Source organism: Octopus bimaculoides, chromosome 8 (assembly GCF_046866305.1).
Source record: "Octopus bimaculoides isolate indiv1 chromosome 8, ASM4686630v1, whole genome shotgun sequence".
Classification (NCBI taxonomy): Eukaryota; Metazoa; Mollusca; class Cephalopoda; order Octopoda; family Octopodidae; genus Octopus; species Octopus bimaculoides.
The window spans coordinates 1717761-1724717 of record NC_142935.1 but is presented as its reverse complement, the minus strand read 5'-3'; positions in this window follow the sequence as shown (position 1 = coordinate 1724717).

Sequence of the window (6957 nt, the reverse complement as noted above, 5' to 3'; positions counted from 1 at the left end):
AGTTATCGATACCAGTTTGGCCCCAGCGTCACTGACTGTCGTTGCTGCCAGAAGTCAAAGAACCGGAATAAGTACCTTGCGAATTTTATTCCGGTTCTCTAAAATTTCCAGCAACTCAAAGCCAAGGATTATTATAAGTTTAAAGAAATCCGAAAATATGAACTATGGGAGGATTTGAACTTAGATAACTTGGAACTGGAGTAAATGCCAGGAGGCATTCTATCCACTGTAGCAATACTGCTAATCTCTGTGTGGGAGGCGTGTACACACACACACACACACACACACACACACACACACACACACACACACACACACACACAAAATATACATACATTCATACATACATACATAGTCTTTATATCTATTTAAAGGCGGCATATTTTGGATTATTTCAAGGGACGTAACTCCATTAAAAAAACAAACTCTTAATTGAAACAAAGCAAACAGCTTCCATATCTACCTACATGAAACTAATTAATACATACTTAACTATTTTATTTTTATTTTTGTTTCCAATCTAGAATAAACAAATGTCATGTAATAAATGATGTCACTTGTATTATCATTCAATTATTATTGTTATTATAATAGTTATTATTATTTGTGTTATTAATGTCGTTATTTTCTCTCTTAAGATCGTACTTGAAGTCAAAGCTTTCCTCCTTCGTAGCCGTCCATCAAACGTTTAAGGATTTCGTATTTCCGTTTTACAATACTTCACAACACTTTGTTGTTGTTGTTGTTGTTGTTGCTATTATTGCTGTTGTTGTTGTGCGTTTCTAACCAACATATGGCTGCTTCACCTTTTATGGGTGTGGGTATTCCTTCGGAATGTTAGTTTTCGGAGCTTTAAATAAATAAAAATGAAGACAACCACATCAAAAAAACAATATTTTTGGCGCTCTTTCTGTTTGCTTACTGTTAAGAAAAACAAGCGAAGTTTATAGTTTAAGGTAAATAATGTATTTTCTATCAAACAATCCCACTGTGAGGTATTTTTATTCTCTATTTTAATATATAAAAAGAAAGAGAAAGAGAGAAGAAAGCCTAATTAAACGATATTTCTAGTAAATAAATTCTTTGAGTTGTATGAAAGGAACTCCACCCGCTGAAATTGCAGTTTTGGTCGTGAACCTTTTCACAACCAAATTTTTTCTCGAGGTCTTCTATAATTTGAATTGTTTAAACAATGTAACTTTCGTTTTAGCAAGGCACAGAGTAACAATATCTTTGGGCAAAATTTAGATTTAGTTCAGATGAAAGAATTGAAGTTATTTTTACAACGTTATAACAACGATCTCAATTAAGTGTTCTCAGATGCTGGTTGTTTGATTGCTTGTTTGTTTATGTTTTTGCTTATCTTTGCAATAACTGTTTCATCCTTATTTTTGTGAGCACCAGGGGCTAGTTGGTAAGGAATTGGAAGTATCAAATCGAGAGTAGACGGTTCGTGTGACTCAACAAACACCATTTTCATTCATAGCTTTTTAACTTCCAATGGAGGTACAGATGAATTATGCGCGCGCGCACACACACACACACACACACATACGATGGGCTTCTTTTCAGTTTCCGTCTACCAAATCCACTCACGAGGCTTTGGTCGGTCCGAGGCTATAGTAAAAGACACCTGCCTAAGGTGCGACGCAGTCGGACCGAGCCCGGAACCATGTGGCTGGTAAGTAAGCTACTTATCACACAGCCGGCCATTTTTTTATTTTTTGGGCCAAATTAATACACGCTCTTTTTATTCGTTCTTCACTCGTTTATTACTGTTCTTATTTTAACTCATGTCCGGAAATCTTTTGTCATACATCTGTGCCCTCTTCAGCGACATTTTCCATCCTCGTGTGTGCTCCTATTCCGTTTACTCTATTCTGTTATTTTATGATGTGTATCCTTATATGCGCATGCATTTGCGTCTGTAATTTTTTTTTGTATGTGTAATAAACGAGTGCGGAACGAATATATAATGTGTGTGTTTATTTAGCACAAAAGAACGACTATACCGAAATACAACAATATGTTTCAACACCCGGTTTCACATCAAGAATCTTCCAACGCAAAACCATAAATGTATATGTATATATATATATATATATATATATATATATATATATATATATAAAATCAAAATAAGCAACAGGATATAGTCCCAGACCAATCAAAGAAATCACAACCATGACCGAACATGTTTCCACCAAGGGGCGATCAATTTTCACCCTTTCTCTTTCCAAAACCGACCGTTTCAAGCGGCTCCATTGAATTGAACAATGCAATCATTACATCAGTTTAAATGCAGAGCTATCCTCAGCTGCATAAATAAATAAATAAATAAATAAATAAACAGAATGTTTTTAATCAGTCGGACACATTTGTATAATTTTACTTAAATCCTCTAAGAGGGTAAGAAGACAGACAAAGTCCATGCTGTTGTCACTTCAGCTTAGAAGTTTCTAAGACATCAGGAAAAAATCTGTTTGGATCATAGCTTGTCACTGATTTTGTTTCAAATCAAATCTAAGACTAGAGAATAGTGTCTGTTACATATTTAAAGGATATGAAGGTCCTTTCCGGGTCATATAGATTCATAGGGTGGCTTTCCCGGTTTCTGTGGCGTATTTCCCCCCTGGACGGGACACTGGGGCCCGTCGGAAGATTACTCACTTGTGACAGTTTAGTGGACTGCAGCAGTACGAAATGAAATGTTTCTGCTGAAGAACACAAAGAATCGCGTGGTCGACGAATCGAAACCACAATCTTACAATCAGGAATCCAAAACTTCAACCACTTAGCTACACGCCTTCACACACACACGCACGCACATACACATGCACACATACATACATACACAACATACGCACACACATACACGGATACACACACACACATACACACACACAAACACATACACAACACAGACACAACACACGCACACACACATACACACGCACACACAACACACACGTACATGCACACACACACACACACGCACACGCACACGTGTATATATATATACGTGCATATATATATTTCTAAAAAAGATGCATACTTGCAGTTATTTTTCCTTCCATTCCAACAACTGCCAGTCAGTCATATCACACACACACACACACACACACACACACACACACACACACACACACACACACATCTAATCAACTTGCCAAACATGTTATTATGTGGACACACCCAGAAGCTGTTCACTTCACCAAACCTTCACAATTTTTTTCACTTTTCATAATACAGCTGTACGCAAACATCTTTCTACTGTTACCGTTGTTGTTGTTATTATTATTATTATTATTATTATTATTATTATTATTATTATTATTATTATTATTATTATTATTATTATTATTATTATTATTATTATTTATTCATTTGTAATTATTATTCTTTTCTTCCACCTGCCGTTTTACCCTTCATTAAAAATCGACCAAAATAATTGTTATCAGTATCTTCACGATGCGGAATTTGCCATTTATTGTCTTAACCTTTTGTTATTATGCATTCTTCTTTTTGAAATATGGATGCTGCACAAATATATATATATATATATATATATATATATATATATATATATATATATACACATTCATATATATATGTATATATGGCTGTGTATATATATACATACATATATATATATATATATATATATATATATATATATATATATATATATATATATATACATATATACACATACACAAAGTATGGAGGTTTAGTTCACAGGTGATCTAAACGATTAGGTACGCTAGGTAAGTGCTGTAACGGATTACTGGGGCTCCAATCATAATATTATATATGACTTGAGATATTTGCCTTGGCTTAATGTTTGACGTCCTGTTTACATACATATATGCATAGACATATACATACATACACATATATATATATACAAGCATACATGCACTTACACACCGACAGATCTATATCCACATACACGCACTCACACACAGACACAAACACACGCACACAAACACACACACATACATATATACGCCTACAGTCGTAATAAATATACCGAAAGCGGTCCCTGAAATGGTTCTTAAAACGTTTGAAATTTCAAAATCGATAATATTTCAAGAACATTCTTATAGGTACTGGCGTGGCTGTATAGTTAAAGAGTTTGCTTCCCAACCGTGTGGGCTTGGGTTCAGCTACCCTAGATATGTATTTTCTACTATAGTCCTAGACCAACCAAAGAAATCACAACCATGACCCCCACCTCCTGTGTGATAGATCTATTCATGAGTACATTTCCCAATGTGACTTTTTTCACTGATGATGACACGATGACATTTCAAAGAACATGTTGCCACCAAGTGGTGATCTATTTTCACCCTTTCTCGTTCCAAAATCAAGAACACAACTCACCGCCAGGTCTGGGAATCGAAACCACGACCTTACGATCGTGAGTGTAACACCCTAACCACTAGGCCACGTGCCTTCTCAGATATATAAACATGTACGTAGAAACAAACGTACATGCATACACGAATGCCTGCGAAAGCAAATGCACGTATGTGCATGCGGGTGCGAGTGTGTGCGCAAAAATTTATCTAAATGTAAATGTCAATAACTGAAATAATTACTCAAAATGTGAAATTTCTTATTTGAAATTTATGAAATCGGATTATTAATGAGAAGTAACACATTTTAGCCTTTGAACTTTAATATATTTGAAAATTAGCGTTAAATTAAGGCTAATGAAGATATCTAGACTAATGAATTGGTTTTAATAATGTCTGCAGACCTTTTAGAGAGACGGGTTAGACTAAGAACCGTGTCATTTCAAATGATTAAATTTTAAAAATGAAATACCAGTTTAGTGTGAAAATAGTTGTCGATTTAAATAATCAAATTTGAAGTCAGAAAACTGAAATAAATTTCTTGAATCGAAATATTGAACATTACAAACAAGAAATAACTCCATTTACTTTGGTAAAATAGAATCCTGGAATTGATAAATTCGTTGAAGGAATTTTCAGTTGCCTCTTGGTTATCGAAAACGTTTTGTTTTTTGCAGAACGTTACAGAGATTCTTTTAAAAGTGGTAATCGGTCAGAAATACGTCTGGTTGCGGGAACCGGATGCGGAAACCGGAGACAGTGGAGTTTCATATTTCAATTCATTCAGGTGCAACAGTGTCATCTGTGAGACACGTGATCGGGTATTGCCATGGAGAAGAATTAGTCTTTATCCAATGCTGGTTGTAAGCTTTGCAATTCTTGATGCGTTTTGTCATTTTTTTCTGGTAATAGTTTTCTGTTGTGATAGTTTCGTTAGGATTAAATCAGTGGGTTTAAACTAGGACTAAAAGTAGCGAACGATTCCACTCTCCGACCACCAAACAGTGACCATGTTCTTGACACAACTTCAAAATAGGAAAGTGTTCTGAAGTTTTATCCAATCCAGCTACTGCACAGAACACTGTTGTTTGTTGTATAGAATCTATACATCGGCTCTTATTACCATGTGACCAAGAAATGAATAGTTTTTCTTGTGCAAAAGAATGCAGAGCAGACTACATAACTACGATTAAAAAAACAAAATCGTTTAGCGGGTGCAACATCATTTGACGAGATATTTTTTGTTACTTTCCAAATAATACAAATGTTAGAAAACAGTTGGATGGTCAACGATTTGAAAAAAATGAAATATAAAAATGCCATCTATTTAACATTAATAAAAAATAGATAAATATCATGGCAAATTTTCATGAATAAAATGTCATTATTTGACAATTTAACCGTTATTTGAAAATAGGTAAGTAAATGGGTGAGTTGGGGGGGGGGCGATTTGTCAGTGAATGAAGACAAGAAATGGAACAGAATGAATATAGGAAAAATATGTAAAAGCATGTAAACGAGTTTTAAAAACAGGATATTTGTAATGATGGCTGCATAAGAAAGTCTAACTGAGCAAGGGAAATATCTTAAAAATACTCCAAAAACAAAAAAAAAAAAATATCTGAAAAAAAAAAGAACAGGTAAAAATAGCAATGAAAATAAACAATTCTTCTAAAAGAAAATAAAAACCCTGGAGATAACGCATTAGTAGTTTTATAGTTACAAAGTAAATATTTCGATGCATGTCGATAAGATTTCAACATCTCGGGTCTTAGATTTAAGTCGCACGAAGCATGAAATATGATACTCTTCATTTGAGTAGAATTTATACCACAAATTCGGGCGGAAGGAGCCGTGCGTGCATCGTACAGAGTCTGCTAAAACAAACTATTCGCATTGAAATGGGATTTAGCTTATTTCTTTCAAATCCCAAGAAAACGTGGATAGGCTATGTACCTATTTGATGCGATTGCATTAATGAATAGAAGAGTTAGGTTTTTTGAGAACAATTGGATCTTTCCGATATATATATATATATATATATATATATTTATTTTTTTAAAGTTTCAGCTTAGAGCTGCGGCCATGCTGATGCACCACCGTGTTGCTACACTGTTATTACAGGGAGCCTCTTACAATATGTGGCACTTGGTGAAGAATGGAGTTTGATTTAGCAACCCTCATTTGCACCTCCTGCCGCGAGGTAGGTTCATCTGGGACTCTCGATAGGAAGAGGTCCAGCTTTGATTTAAAAACTCCTACATCTACTTTGTGCAGATTCCTCAGGCTCTTTGGGAGAATATTAAAAAGCTGTGGGCCCCTGAATCCCAAGCTGTTGCAGTAACTGGTCCTGAAGCGCGATGGCATTGCTGGGATCTTTGGCACTATGCAGTGTCGTCCCGTTCTAGCATTGGTGTAGCTTTCAATGTCAAAATTTGGCACAATTCCTTCCAGGATCTTCCAGATGTATATTACTGCATACCTCTCCCGCCTTCTCTCCAGGGAGTAGAGTCTTAGCTGTTTCAGCCTTTCCCAGTAGCTGACCAGTTGCAAAGAGACAATCTTCTTTGTGAATCTCCTCGGGATTGCTTCAAGG